A 16791-nucleotide genomic window follows, 5' to 3' on the forward strand; every position below is an offset into this window, starting at 1 on the left:
GAAAGAATTCTACTTCTGGACGACCCTTTGAGCATGGACTTTGGTATAAACCAGCTCTGATGCAGAATACCTTGTAAGGGGTGTACATTTAGGTGTATTTGTTATGAATGCTTTTAGACCTGTATCATCTTTATAGACACCACTGTAGAGCAAGCCAAGGACAATTATTTCACCATGCTAAGTAGAAATCTGGGACAGCCATGTGTCATGCAGTGGGTAAGAGCTGATCTGTTGTTCTACACTGAGTAGCAGCATGCAGAGTCAGAAATATCTTTCTCCTCTGTTCTGCCTTTTTGCCTCCTATTACTTCAGACATGACTTTTCACCCATTTAACTAGAACTTTCCCAACACATGCAGACAGCCCACCCAATCATCCCCTTCCCATGCTACTCACCCTAGTTACCTCTGTATCTTCAAAGCCTAGTGTAATAAATGTTTCCTAAGTCTACACAGAAATATAAACTAGTCCATGCAGGAATTAACAACTTGACTTCTTGGCAACTAGAAGATGTTTTAGATAGAGACAGTAGTGGCCAATACCATCACGGAGAATGATACCTCATGACATATATATTGAAGACTGCATTATTCAGGTGAGAAAAAATTAAAAAATAAGATTAATATTAAAGTATTGAAATGATATACAGTTATAGAAAAAAGTGTTGAAGGAAGTTTTGATATTCATTTCTAGATACTGAAAGCAAAGATTATTTCTCATGTTTCTATTTTTTGAAAGCTACATTTTACATATTTTCTAAAAAGGCAAAACAATGTCTCTGTTGTAAATTAAAAAGTTATGCCTTTCAAACAAACATAACAGGTACTCAGAGTTGAAGGTAGAAAAGAGCTAACACAGCAAGGTGGCCACTCGGAAAGTTCTGTTGCCTCCTTGGCAGGTGTCTGGGAGTTGGGATTTCAGTTTATCTTTATATTTATATACACATGTATATGCAGTTAGATATGGTTGTACATATTATGTATACCATATAGGTACTTATAAAAACATGCACATAACTATACCCATAGCTCTGCATACAACATGCATACCATACACATGCTTACCAATACCACAAAGGTTGTTTGTTTCTTTTTATTTTTTGTTATACCAAATTATTGTACATCTAATTAATTTAATGTATATTTCTATGTGTCTGCATGTGTGTGTGTGTGTGTGTGTGTATGTGTGTGTGTGTGTGTGCATGCAAAGGTGTAGACAAATACATGTTTCTAAATGTATGAATGTGGGCACATATATGTGAGTATAGTGTGTGAAAAAGCATGTGTGTATTGTGGCACAACAATGATGGTTCCCTCATCCTTTATGATGGGCTAGTGGCACTATTACTTTTGGGTGGGGCATGCTTTATCATGCTGCATTTTGTGCATGGAATTTCCATGCCTCTAGAATACTGATGTTGTCTAAGATGTTGCTAACAATGTGTAGATGTTTCAGGATCTTTCTTAGAAAGATATCTACAATCTATGACACATATTAAGCCCTTTAGATAACATTTGACACCAAGCATATGTAAGTTTTCAGTTTCTTCTTCCTCTTCTACTGCACTTTCAGATTATAGTAAATCATCACCATCAAGTAAAACTAAAAACACTTACTGGCTATCCAGAACTTGGTGAAGACCAGGAAATTGTGGGTTCCCAGGATAAAATGATGTCCACTGGAAGACTTCCAGGTGGGATGTTCCTACTGTAACTGTTACCACAGGCCTCCAGGCTGAGACAGCAAAGAGGCGTCTCTGCTGGGCAACTGTATAACTTCTCTTCTTCCAGATTCTGCTGCTGCAGACAGGAAAATCATTTCAATCTGTGATTAGATACCTGGTTTTATTGAGGCCACCCTCCCTAAACCCTGTTAGGCTTTGAGGATAGCACAATGCTTACGCTGCATCTAGAGATAACAGGAAGAAATTCCCAAGAGTTTTTCTTTTATAACTGAGATTTTATTGGTTGAGGACCAGTAGAAAAACATGTTAATTCAGTTTGGTTTTCTTTCTTTTTGCATGCTACAATTTTTAAGTGTATGTTTCCATCCTCATAAGATAGAGGAACGGAACACTGTGATACCTTGACTAACTCCTCAGATCTCTAAGCTGCCTCCTTCCCACTATCCTTAAATGTCATATTAGGGCAAGAAAAAAGCATCCATGGTAAAACAAATAAATAAATAAATAAAAAGGAAACCCAACCAGCTGTAAGAGATAAACTTTCAGGGAAGGAGAGAGGCATGAAAGCAAAGGACAATGGGAGATTGGGAAGTGATATGCTCAAAGTGGGATATGTCCATTGTTTTCTACTACTAATCTCCACTAGCATTTGTTAGAAAAGGTGACAACAGCTGAGGCAGCGTCAGCACGTGTCCCAGGACTCCACTTTCCAAAATGGGACAGGATGAACTGCTGTTACACTGCTTTCCAGTGAGTGACAGCCTCAGAAGTCATCAACTATCATGATGAGAGGAGGTAGGGAAAGCCTCATGGCTTTCTGCTTTCTGGTCAATCCCACTTGAAGTTGTGTTTAATATTGGTGAAGGGACAGGCTGGAGGGCAAATTTCAAACAGCTCTATTCCCTAAGCCCCAGATACTGCAGATGGCACAATACAAGCCTCATGATAAGAGAATCTTGATGATAAACTGAGTCTCAGAAATGATAGACCAGTATTTGAACTGTGAACATATGGCCTGAGTCTTCCCCATCCCCAATGACCTTCCTTTTCTCAACAGTGAACTTCTGTAGTAGAAGAGGATGATTGGATGGGAAGTTGTCCCCAATCAATGATGATAACTGTGGCCTTCGGGGACCTTCCCTAATTACCAGTCCAAAAACATCTGCATAGCTTGACTACCTTTGTGATCCCCTGAGCAGAGTGAGGCCTGGCCTCTGTGACTTTCCATAAGGAATCACTTTCATGGTTACATGTGTGCCCTTGACAGGTTGGCAGCTCACTATTTAAAGTGGCCTGTGATTCAAAACAATAATAATGTGAGCAGGAATCAATTTCTGGTAAGTCAATGCAGACATTCCTTGTGGGAAGACCTGATCGCACGTCAGTGAATGGACATGACAAGGAGCTTTCTTGAAAGGGATCACTAAGGCATGGTTCATTGTTCCAAGGGTTTTCAAGGCAGAAGTCAAATGACATATTGAGAAGTGTTTCCATAGCAAGGACCAAAGAAGCACCCTCATAGTGCATGCCATGAATGACATACAGGAGGGGACATCATGCCCACACTGCACAAGAGGCAACAAGAAGGTCTGCACAATCGTCATGTGCCTAACAAGGCAGCCTTAGATCAATGGAGGACCAGCCTCTGCTGTTATATTAACTGCCTGTGATATGCCTACATGGGAGCAGACCACAGAAGGAAGGAAAGGTAGCAGAGACCTTGTTGGGACTCTATTTTGGTATCTTTCCTGAGAAGCAATAATTTTTCACATGAGCCCATGGTGCCTCTTTACCATGGCCACAGTCACAAATGCAACACCAAGGACTCTCCCAAGCACCACTGTCTCCTCCCTACTTCACCTTTCTGTTTGTGTAATATGTAGTTCATTTCATCTGAAGTCTCTGCTGTGTGCTGGTGTCTGTGCCAACTTCATTTGGAAAGAGCCAATGTTCCTCAGAATATACTTGAGATGTAAGAGAAGGGCTGTAAACACCGTCCTCTATCAATATCCAATGTTATTTTTTTCAGAAAGGCTGAGCATAATCCAAAGCTAATTACAAATTACAAAGTAGATTCAGACAAACCTGGACTCAAATGTATCCACTGCTTCAATGCTAAAGAGAAACAGGTACCAGACAGTCCCAGAATATCAATGTAAGCAGGCTTAACTCTAACACAAAAACTGCCTGAATACCACCATACCCTGAAATTAGCCCAGGCCAACATGGTCCCTGATAAAGCCCATGCTAAGTACCTAAAATGAAAGTAGACCAGGATTAACCAGCAAACCAAGATGTCAAGACAAAAGTATTTCAAGGCCTGAGGATGAACCTGATGAAGACCAGGAATAAAGCCTAACTTAGCAATGGCTTTCCCTCATCCCGAAAGGCCAGGGACCAACCCTAAGAATAAAATTGCCAAACCCTGACCTAAAAAAGGCCTGCATCAAAACCTGAAGATGAATAAGCTCTGACCCAGAGGAAAAACAGAGGTATCCCTGGGCCAGTCCATTAAATGGAAGAGCTAAGGCCAAAGGAGAAAGAAAAGTAACAAAATAAAATGCAACAAAAAGAAAAGAAAAGAATAGCCATACCTAACCTTGACACTGAAGAAGGTTGGCTCCAACCGAAAGGGAAATTAGTACTACCCTATCCCTCAGAGGAAAAAGACCTGGCTCAAAGAAAGAAAAGGAGAATATCCATGCCTCAACTTTGCCTGGACTGAAGCCAGTGCCCCCACCAAGATGAGAAATTGGCCTTAGCATAACTCTGACCCTGAAGAAGACTGGGCCAAACTAAGAAGGACGTAGGCCCAGAACAATCACTCAAATGAGAGGCCGGGACAAAGCAGGAAAAGGAAACATAGGGGCCTAACACTTACCCTGACAAAAGCCTTAGACAAAACAAGGAGAGAAGAAGACCTGGGACATTCTCTTAAATGACAGAGGCCAAGAACAAAGCAAGAAAAAAAACTGTCTGCCTATAATCCTTACCCTGATGAAGTATGGGCCTAAGGAAGAAGAGATGTGGGCCACATCATAACCTTAAGGCTGAAAAAGACCAGGCAAAAACCGAGAAAATTAGTGGGCCTGAGTCCAGTCCTCACTATGAATGTCTGGGTCCTAATAAAGAAGAGAAGTGGGACTGGGCCATCTCCTTAAAGAAAGAACACCTAGAGAAAACCAAGAAAACAGCCATGCCCAGCTCTAATCCTTATTCTGAAGACACCAAGGACCAAATGCAGAAGAAGGTCTGGGGCAAATATTGACTGGGAAGAATTCGGAGCTCATACAAAGCTCATAGAACAAACCAGGCAAATTAAAAAAGTGGAAATGTTACAGGCCAACCACAGACCTTGATGAAGAGAAACCACAAACCCAAAAATCAAGGGAGCCCCTGCCAACCCAATGAGAGATATGTGGTCAGACTTAATGTTGACCCTAGGAAGTCAAGTTTGAAGAAATAATTTAAATGGAGCCTGCTCCAACCACAATGAAGAACTCTTCCCAGACCAAACACTGATCAAGTAGCCAAGGACCAAGCCCTGTGTGAAAGGAGTCCAGTCAATCCCAGAAGAGAAACACGCCTGACCATAAACTGCTATCAGTGGAGACCTGCAGCCTACTGAGCAAGAATTAAACTCAGAAGCCCTGAACATGAAGGATGTGAGGGCAGAATATTTTCTTCTTCATCCAACACCCTAACCAAAAGGGAGCCAGAAATACCATGTTCTCAATGGAGCCAATGGCTCCCTTACAGATGAAAGCAAATGGACACCATTAACATATTTGGTAGTTAGAGGGAACTCTCATCCCAGACCTTGATATTTTATAGTCAATCAAGGCCTCAAAAGAGACACACAGAAGAATGTTTGTTGAAAATCTTAGACTCTCAAACTTCATATACAGATATAAATTGATATCCTGAGTACCAACTGTGTGGAACACATACATTTCATTTACAAGATATACTATCCACAATACCTGCATGCCAGGATGTGCTACTCATCATATGATCCAACCTCTCATCTGAGTAACCAATGAATATGGACATAGCATAATACAAATGGTGTTATACTGCACTCTGTTGTAGCCTGATAAAACTCCAAATCTTGATTTCAACTGATATTTTTAGGAACAAACAAGTCTCAAAAGTAACACCCCTTCATGATAAAGGTCTTGGAGAGATCAGGAATACAAGGAACATACACCTAAAACTAATAAAGGCAGTTTACAACAAGCCAACAGCCAACATATAATTAAATGAAGAGAAACTCTAAGTGATTCCACTAAAATCAAGAACAAGACAAGGCTGTCCACTCTCCCCATATCTATTCAATATAGTACTCAAAGTCCTAGCTAGAGCAAAAAGACAACAAAAGGAGAACAAGGGGATACAAATTGGAAAGGAAGAAGTCAAACTCTTTCTGTTTCCAGATGATATGATAGTCTACATAAGTGGCCCCAAAAACTCTAACAGGGAACGCCTACAGCTGATAAACCCCTTCAGTAATGTGGCAGGATACAAGATTAACTCAAAAAAACCAGTAGCTCTCCTATATACAAACGATAAATGAGCTGAAAAAGAAATCAGAAAAACATCACCTTTACAATAGCCACAAATAATAAAAAAACACCTTGGGGTAACTCTAAGCAAGTGAAAGATCTGTATGACAAGAACTTTAAGTACCTGTAGAAAGAAAATGAAGAAGATATCACAAAATGGACAAATCTCCCATGCTCATAGATAGGTAATATTAACATAGTAAAATGGCAATCTTACCAAAAGGAATCTACAGATTCAATGCATTCCCCATCAAAATCCCAATACAATTCTTCACAGACCTGGAAAGAACAATATTCAACTTCATATAGAAAAACAAATAACCCAGAATAGCTTTAACAATCCTGTACAATAAAGCAACCACTGGAGGCAATGCCATCCCTGACCTCAAGTTTTACTATAGAGCTATAGTAATAAAAACAACTTAGTAATGGCATAAAACTGACATGTGGACCAATCAATTGAATTGAAGACTCTGACATTAATCTGCATACCTATGAACACCTGATTTTTGACAAAGAAGCCAAACCTATACAATGGAAAAAAGAAATCATGCTGGCATAACTGGATGTCAACATGTAGAAGGCTGCAAATAGATCCACATAGAAAGTGGATGGGAACTGAAAAATCTACAATTAAAGTTGGAGATGGGAGTCAACAGAACAAAAGGAGGGAAAGTCCAACAGCTTCACTTGCAAATGTTCATTGTGTAATGAGATGTTGGTCAGGTTCAAGGCCCCTGTCTTCAGTACACCATCAATACTAGACCTGCATGAGACACAGCAGCTCCCAATGCCACTAAGATGGTGAAGAGATGATGGAAAGGTGGGAAAGATGGGGGTCGGGGGAGTGAAGTGCTTTACTTTTTTCTTCTTTTTATTTATTGTTTAATGTGTCTCATTTATATTCCCCTTTTCTTTCCTTTGTGGGGGGACTCTAAAAGAGTGAGAAGCATATATGGAGGGACCTGGAGATGGGTGGGATTGGGGTACATGGTATGAAATTCCAAAGAATCAATAAAAAACTAAAATGCGTAGGTTAAAAAAATCAAATTTCACTTTCTACCATTTGTTAACATGAACTAAACAATAAGAAGTCAAATGAATGAGGTTTTTGACTTTTAAAAAACATGAACATATGGAATAATTCAGTGCAATTTTGACATAGGAACAAAAGTTCCTATATAACAAGGGTTAAAGATGATGCATTTGGAACAGAAAATTCCATTTTACTCTTGATATATCCACAGGATAAGATTGGGTAATAAGAAAAAAATTAAATTATAATTAAATTAAGTTCTTGTACTATAAAAAGAGAAAATAAGAAAGAAGCAGAGAAAGTCATAAGGATAAGGAGAACATGAATACTGCTGTCAATCAATTTCACCTAACAGATACTTACAGAACACCTCCTCAAATGACAGCTTAAGACAACATTTCCAGAACACACAAGTCACTTTTCAACACACTCCATGTTACAAGATACTAAACAGGTTTAAATAAACATAAAAGACCCGATATAAAGTGATGTGTGCAATGTGACTACAGGGAAATTAAAATATAAGTTAATAGCAGGACAATATCTTAATAATCCCCAATAAATGAAAATTAAACATTTCATTCTTAAAATAATCAATAGATTAAAAGAGAAAGTCATAGTGAGAGTAAAAGTATCGAAGTGGAAATAAAAGATAACAAAATTTATGGAATAAAGCTAAACCATAATTAGAAAAAAAACTAAAACATTAAATGATTTTATATGAACTTGAATACATTTGGATTTTGTGTGTACATTCTATAATAAGATCTCACTCTGTAGCATAGCCCCAGTGTAGCTACGTGTGGAGCCCAGTCTGTTCTCAAACTCATGGAATCCTGTTTCCCAAGGGCTTGGATTATAGGTATAAAATACTTAACACCTGACTTAAGTAATTTGTAATTTGTGGCATAAATTTTATATAAATACTAAAAAGAAAGTGACTAAGAAGCCCCTAATCAATTTTTAAAATTCAATAAATTGAAAATAAATATGACAAGAAGTAAGAGAAAGATACATATCTATATAACACTGATAAATCTCTAGGCACACTAGCGAAGAAAAATGAAAGAATACTAAAGTTACTCACATAAGGAATGAGAAAAGGGATATTGCAGATCCCACAGGCACTAAGATAAAGTAAAGAAATACAGAAAGCGTTAAGCCTGTAACAATTTGGAGGAAAGAATGATTATAGAATCATTCTTTCAGAACTGCATCCTGCCATCCTGGATCTTCACAGCAGGCATCACGGCCTCATGAGAACTGGGCTGTGAGGAGTCTCCAGGCTCTGAGAAGACTGCCCTAGCCCTCACTAGACCTGGCCTAAGAGGAGACTGCTGCCAAGAAGGCCTTTGCATTCACCTCAGCCTCCCCAGAACCGGGGCTGTGAGGAAGTCCAGACTCTGAGGAGATGGCGGTCTCCCACCCGTGTGGTCCACCCCTCAGAGACCCTGAGCCTGGCCACCCTGGCCTGGGGCAGCCTTCACCACAATGAACTGCACAGACCTCCTCCACAACGGTTCAGCAGCTCCTCAGCAGTTCCTTCACGTCCTCAGGTCTGAGCATGCTCACTGTACCAGGCCAGAAGAATGTGGTGGAATGGGGGAGGTTTAGAGTCTCTGCCCGGATGCTCATTGGGCCAGAGTGCTTCAGGGGCGGGCTTAAGCCTCACATGCCATTTATGATTGGATGTGTTGCATGTGGCTCTATTTGGAGGCTGGCCTTTTCTGGTGGGATGTGGCTTTGGTGGGAATGGTCCGCAGTGTCTCAATGGGGACAAAGGTTGTGGAGCCTCTCAACACTGGGGGTCTGCACATTGCAGGCTTCCAGCTCAGCACAGGACAAATGGGTTCTCAGGCCTCCATGGTCTGCTCATAAGTTACAGAGGGAGGCCTTGTGGCCAGAGCCGCACACCTACCATCCCATAGTACTTGTTCTGTCTCAAGTTGCCTCATCTTATCTGACCTAGACTCACATCCTCTTACCTGGAGCAGAAAACCCATTTGGCCATCTGGGAGGCCACCAGATAGCGCTGCTTTATTGCAAAGAGGAGAAAATTAAAATGACAACCAATATCAGAAGGACAGTATGAATGACACAAGTGCAAGGTTTGAGACAGGAAACTGGAAAATAGACCTATGTTACAATTTAAGTTATGCAGCTGCTGCTAGAGAGAGCAACCTGGCAGTAGCTATATAAACTCCAATTACATATACCTTATACAAGCAAATACATAGATCTCACCGCCCAGTTTGAGAAATACATTTTATCGGGAATAGTGGTACATGTTTCTAAACCTAGCAACTTGGGAAGCTGAGGCAGGAGGATCATGCATCTGAGACTGTCCTTAGAGTGAGTGCCCTTCAGCTTTAAAAAATATAAAATTATTATACTCAACATAAATGGTCTTTTTCTATTTGTTAATAAAATAAGTATGCATACATTAAAGAGACAGTGTTGTTTTCTTATTTCTATTTATAATTTAATCCAGTATTGAATGAGATACTATTATCAGTCAAATGTTATAAATCCATATTATCAAAGATAATTTATGAGACACTAAAACAATTTTTATTCAAAGGAATTTACTACCCAGACTATTTCTAAGTTCATAATATTACATTCCAAATTCATTAGGACACCAGGTTTTGAGTTTCTTCTGCTGGATGCCTTTTTAGCTTGGTTTGATTGCCTATTTGCTATGGCCTTTATTTTTTCACTATTGGAATTATAAGACACTATTAACATAATGTGCTGAAAGTATGTACACTGTTTCTTTATTGCTGCAAGTCACAAAAATATGCAAAGTAGGATTTCAGCTGATTATGACAAAGCTAATACCTGGAAGAAGCCAAGAGCCTTCCAGAGGTCAAGCTGAGGCTCAAAGAACCTTGGTGATATTTGGCTTTTGATTATCAGTTGTTTTCTGCTATGAGTTTCTTGTGTGCTATTGTAGCTTTTCTATCATTTTTGGGCACCATTTCCCCTCTACTAAAGGAATATTTAGAGAACCTTCTGTGATGACAGCTATGCATAGCTAGAACCCCCACTTCAAGCCTCCCTGTAATTAAAGTAATTGGCAGCATCTGGCCAGGTCCATCCCCAGATGGAGGAAAGTACTTTATCAGAGATACCTCTGTACTCTCTAAGAACAGACTTAAGTGTCCAGACTACCTGTTTGAGAAGGCCTGGTGGATGTGCCAATTAAGCTTAACTATCTCCTTTCCCAAATCTTACCTATCTCCCTTTAACTATTACCAAAGGCATCTATCTGTACACAGGTTGTCTAGCAACCAAGCACACTTTCCTCTACCCTCCAGAAAAACAGCAGGTAACTTGAATAGATAAGAACCACATGAAAAAAGAAGGCAGTTTTATTTTCTCCTATTGACCTAGCAACTTATAGAGTCTTAACATTTTCTACCAATCACGTTTAAGACTATAGTGGAGCACATAAAATCCCTCTTCTTAGATATTACCCGAATTTAGCTTTTAGTTAATTCATTTCCCCATTAGTCACTTCTCTTTTGGGTTGAAAATAATAATTAATAATTATTGCCTCTCCGTGATTTTTATCACCCCTCCATTTGACCTTGGAAGCTTGACTTTGCACTGCCAAGGGAATACTGCTTATAAGTGTATATATACTGGGACTTCCAGGAAACAGGATGGAGAAGAGAAAAGAGAATGGAAGAACTAGATGGGTAAGAACTTGAGAGGAACAAACTGAGATGGGGAAGAACTAGATTGAAGGGCTAGAAGAGAGAACTAGAGGAACGAGATGGAAGATGAGGAAGAGCCAGATGGGAAAGAACAAGATGAGAAAGAAACAGATGAGGGAGAACAAGTTGGGAGAGGAGATGATATGGGAATGAATCAGATGGATGAGAACCTAGAAGAAATAGAACTAAGATGAAGGAATTAAGATAGAACCTAGAAGGGACAGCAGATAAATGTAGAGAGAAGTCGGGTAAGAAAGGAGCTAAAAATGAGAGCAGAATAGAATCTGTGTAGAGAGAGAACTGACACAGAATAATGAATTGTATGGACTAAGGGGTTTCTTGTACATAGATTCATTTCTTTTCATCAAAGATTATCAGCTGGTTGTAAATTCTTCCTCGACCCTGGGAGAGGACTATTGAGGGGCTGGACTCCCTTAGTCTCTGATACTTTATATGAGACTTTTAAAGGATTTGGATTTGCATTTTTAGGATATTGGAATATAGGACATTTAAAAGAGGACTGTATTATACTGTGAACTAAATATGAGGCTTGAGGGACAAAAGATTATATTGTATTTACAATTTAATTTTAATATCATTTTCTAAATATATTCTTTTTTTCTTCCTTTTTTTGTTTCCTTGCTGTGATGTGTGTATGTTTATGTCTGCATAAGCATATGGATTTTAAGTTGGCCAGTGAGCAATGGTGGAATGTGAAGACTGGTTTTAATGTCAATTTGCCACAAATTAGAATTGCCTCAGTAGGGAACCAAACTAAAAACTTGTCCTGATTGCCTTAATTTATGTGGAAAGAACCCACCCCATAAGTGTGGGTGGAACCTTCTGCTAGCAGCCTAGATTAAAAAGGGCAGAGTAGGATGCAGGCTGTTAACCTTGTGCTTGCCTGGCCGTTCCTCTTGCCAATGTATTGATTTAACCTGTTGCTGCTGCAGAGGATTGCTCTGCTGATACCAGAAACATCTTTGCAGTATCTGTCCATTTGACTAGAGACTATCACCTCTCCAGGAAACTTCTAAAGTTCTAGTACCACATTCAGACTGCTCAGGTAGCCAGATTCATGCTCTGAGCAACCACTGGGTTGTGGGCTCTCCAATGTGAGACAGCCACTGTGGAACTACTCTATCTGATGAGGTGCCCAGCCTCAACTTACCAGAATCTCAGGCTTTCAAATAACTATTGTTACTATTCTAACATAACCTGATTTGATACATTCTTTTAAAGGAGTAAGAGATGCTCCACAGTCATATCCAGAATCAAGTGAACATCTAACATTACTAAACCCTTCAGGAGACTGCAAACTGGTTTCATAATAAAAAATCTGTATTTTAAGATGTGAACTGCTGTTTTCAACTGCTTCTTTCCAGAAACAGTTTGGAGCACGGTACTTCACAGAAAGATAAAGATGTTGAAACCAATCCTTTCATCAACAAATAGTGATAGCATAATATATTTTTAAGGTTTGTAATTTTTACATATCTTATGGGTGATGGGAGAGTAGGAGAGTTCAGAAACTATGTGGAAGAATAATGATTCTAGGCACAAATATAAATCTAGCACAATAGAAATATTGGTTTTAATTAGGAATTTTTTTCATTTTACATACCAATCAAAGATCTTCCTCTTCCCTCCTTCTGCACCTCCCAACCCTAGAAATATTCTTATCTACATGTATGTAGTTGTGTAAAACACAGTTTGAGTGGACATGACCTACATGAGTGGCACTGCCTCATTCTTTGTGGATAGATTTCCACAATCTATCAAATGAAAGGTCCAATGAAAGGCATGGCTTACTTCTTTTTGAGTGTGTGGGCTTCCCACTGAATTGCCCCCATAGGCTCATTTATTCGACAGCTTTTCTCTTAGTAGGTGGATCTCTTTAGGAAAGAATTAGAAGTTGTGCCTTCATAAAGGACGTTGTTCATCTTGGATGAGCTTTGAGCTATGAGGAACTCATTTCAGGCATGAGAAAGCAACACAAATGTAAAGGCATAGAACTTAGGCCTGCTTCAGCATCTCTGCCGATAACAGCTAGAGTGCATGTACAGAATGTTGGAACATTCCTCCTGTGTCACAGGGAGTAAAGATGATACCTGAAGAGAAACTTCAGTTTCTACATTAATTCTGATTAAATTTTCACATTCCTCCGTAAATTTCCTCAGAGTTGTTACTGGTGCTAAAGAGAAGACAGTGAAGTCTAAGTGATGAAGGCAAATGTGACTCTGCTCAGCAAGGGCAAGAAAATCAGCATCAGCCCCTATGGGAGAGATTGGTAGCAGGTGTCAGCACAACTGAAGGGGATTGCAGGTTGACAAGGAAGTTAGTAGCTAACAAAGATGGAATAGATTCTTTAAATCTAGTCAAAAAACAGAAAAGGAAAAAGAACAAAAGACTCTTGTTAGGATAATTTTTCACCACCTTATGACTGACAAATTCCATTTGGAAGTTTGTATCACATTTAAATACTTCATCTTAGTATATGACACAGTATGTCTTTTATAGCAATTCTACTTTAGACATTACTTTTTTCAGGACATACATTCCTTCCTGTTTCTTTGTGCCTCTTTCTTTGATTTTTATATAATGAGCAATTGATTCCTGGGCAGAAGGGTCATATAACATGTCTCCTTCCTAATTGATTGAGATGACTCAATTACATTCTAAGTAGGAAGTGAGTATCCATGTTTGTGTGTAATATAAAAATATACATTATGTATTAATTGAGAGAATTTATCTAGAAAATCTAAAATGGTGAGAGAACTATGAAAAGTGGGGAAACACATATAGGTGACATGCGTTCAAAAGTGTTTACTTCCACAGCCACCTGAGGAAAAGAAAAAGAAAGCCATGTCAAAACTAAGGGGTAAATTAAACATTAGGGGCTACTGCAAATGAAGCATTTCTGTAACAACAGTCAACGTATCTCATCTCCATTTATATATTTACCTGAGACTATGTCATCTCTCTTTCCCTTATATGTGGATCCTCTCAGGAAACTTCATTCTAAAATTTCATCTTCCTGATAATATTTCAGATTCCAAAACACCAATAACCCCCTATGCTTGCTACCACACACAGAGACTGGATGCCAAGGATCACAAACCGCATTCCTTGTTGTGTAGCAGAGCCAAGATAAAGAGCACTATTGATCTCAGAGGCAGAACAAACTGAAGGTTCTCTTCCCATGCATTTAGACCAGCATCATGAAGGACTTTAGTATAGATATGGGTATGTGATTGAATTAACCTGCTACACCCAGCAGAGCCAGCTGGGCATTTCAAATAGAGGCTCAGCACAGGTGTTATTCAGAAGCCTTAAGGACCCTTAAGGACCCTCACATTCTCTTTCTCTTTGGTGGTTGAAAAAACAACATAGATGCTTCCATTGAGAATGACAAATTCTGTGGAGTAGATGCAGATGAAAGTATTTCAACAGAGAGAAAAACCTAGGTGTTTGGGGCCAAGAAGCATGAGGGCAAGCCATGCCTCTCTAAGGTCTTCAGTGATATTTTTCTCATTGTCTCCCATGACCTAGTTTATTATAATTACTTAAGTAGTATAATTAATAATTTTTTTCTTTTATTTTTTTAAGACAGGGTTTTTCTGTATGATCAACTTGGCTGTCCTGGAACTCACTGTATACAACATAGTGTTCTCAGACTCACAGAGAGTGTACCACAAGGTCTTAGCTGAAAATTGTAGGAAAGACACTATGAAAGTAGATTGCTTTGGAGCCTATGATATATATTAATCTTGATGTTTGAACTAAAAGATATCTGTACCTGTGAAACCTCAGTAACCCCCCCCGCCCCCCACTCTATGCCCTACAGACAAAGAGAAGCTTAAACCAGGATTCCTAAGTATAGATAAGAACTTAGACCCTTTCAAGTTCCCAGGTGGTGATATCAGCTACAGGGACTTAAAAACACAGAGTCAGGATATTCGGCCAACTGGTAGGGCCTAATTGGCCATAAAACATCCCAAACTTCTCAAACCCCAGAGACAGCACATAAAAATACTAACATGTTTGCTGAACAAATGAAAGATGAAGAGAACATGAAAGACTGAAAAAAGGAAACTGATACTAACCAAGGAGAGGGAGGCAGATTGTGGGGAATGAATTACGTGGCCTGTGCCTTTAAGAACTAGCCTCACAAAGAAAGGGCAAGCTCCTCCAGGCCTCACTGCTAGGAGTGAGTGCATTGTAAGGAACTTCCCTGCCACAGCTTGTAAACTTAAAAAGAATAAACCCAGCTTTTGCATTCTGGCATGCTTGTCCTCAGTGGTCTCTCTGGGGATCACCATCTGGGCACAACATAGCAATGTAACAATTCTCACAGATAGAAAAGATAGAGAACACAAATACAGAAAACTTCAAGGAAAAGTCACCTATCAGCACTGTGGTCACTGCTCTTAATTGGATGGCTCTGCTGAGCTTTTTTCAGCTCAGAACAAGGGTGCTCTTGCTTTGTGGTGGCTGGCTCTGAAGAAGACCACATCTCCTTCCATTCAGGACAAAAAGGAGTTCATTCTAACTATCTCTGTCTGCTGTCTGTCTCGGGACTTTGAAACCACTGAAGAGAAATTTATTTATTTTTTATTTTTTCTGTTTTTAACTTTTTTTTTTGGTTTTTCAAGACAAGGTTTCTCTGTGTAGCTTTGTGCCTATCCTGGAACGCACTCTGTAGCCCGGGCTGGCCTCGAACTCACAGAGATCCGCCTGGCTCTGCCTCCCGAGTGCTGGGATTAAAAACGTATACCACCATTGCCCGGCTTTAACTGGTTTTTAACTTTAGTTATGTGAGAGTTTTGCCTACATGTGTCTGTGAACAGTTTCTACAGAGTCCAGAAAAAAAAAACAGGAGATGCCCAGGACTGGAGTTACAGCAAATGGTTAGCTACCATGTGTTTTCTGGGAATAGAACTTTGGTCTTCTGTAACAACCCCCAATACTACTACTAATTGCTGAACCATCTCTCTAGCCCCACTTTTTATTTAAAATATATTGCTATACATTTTATTTAAAAGATATTACACCACTTTCCCCTCTTTTCTCTTCATTCCATCACTTCTCAAATATTTCCATTCCAACTTCTTCCTTGTAAACTAAGTATGAATCAGTATGCTGATATATATGAAGACAATCTACTAAGTCCATTTTTTTTGGAGCTTTTATGTACATGGTTGCAGGGATGAAAGCATTAAGGAATTATACATTAGTGACACAGAAAAAGACTCAAAGTTGTGTCTCATAGATCACAATTAAAAATGTATTTCAAGTTAAAGGTCTAGTAGATGTCCATGAATTGACAATCTGGGTTCTTTTCATTTTGAGCAGCAAACAGGGTGGTGTAGTCTCTTTTCTATTAAGTGGATAAAATAACCTGACCCAAAGTAACTTTGGGGGAAATTATTCATTTGACTCATAATTTTACAATACATTCCTATCAAACAAAATATTTCCATCCATGTTCCCCAGAGTCTCATGTTAATCATAACATAAACACTTTCAAATTCCTAAATCCCATAGCCTTTAAAAATTCCAACATTTAAAAAGTCTACAGTCTCTTAAATGTATATTCTGTGAAAAAAATAAGTAACATCCCACTGTTTTCAAAAAGGGAAGAACAGGAGCATAGCGAATAATCAATCACATTTAAGGAAAAAAACCAGGAAGCAATACTTCTGTTCTTTCCTTTTTGAACAGTTTCCTGTATCACATTGTGCAAATTCTGAGCCTGTTAATGATATTCTGGGATCTCATGGAC

General features: G+C 39.2%; 2 protein-coding genes across 2 annotated transcripts in view; one reads left to right on the forward strand and one right to left on the reverse strand.

The window, feature by feature from the left end:
- Positions 1 to 1724, reverse strand: part of LOC131901195 (disks large homolog 5-like) — a 78469-nt gene extending 76745 nt beyond the window's left edge. Inside the window, exon 1 of the mRNA XM_059252426.1 lies at positions 1616 to 1724. The gene's annotated coding sequence lies outside the window, so the exon portion shown is untranslated. The remainder of the gene's footprint in view (positions 1 to 1615) is intronic.
- Positions 1 to 16791, forward strand: part of LOC131901197 (uncharacterized) — a 62954-nt gene that overhangs the window by 3257 nt on the left and 42906 nt on the right. The window lies entirely within an intron of this gene.

This window comes from Peromyscus eremicus, unplaced genomic scaffold (genome assembly GCF_949786415.1).
Source record: "Peromyscus eremicus unplaced genomic scaffold, PerEre_H2_v1 PerEre#2#unplaced_46, whole genome shotgun sequence".
In the NCBI taxonomy this organism is placed as follows: Eukaryota; Metazoa; Chordata; class Mammalia; order Rodentia; family Cricetidae; genus Peromyscus; species Peromyscus eremicus.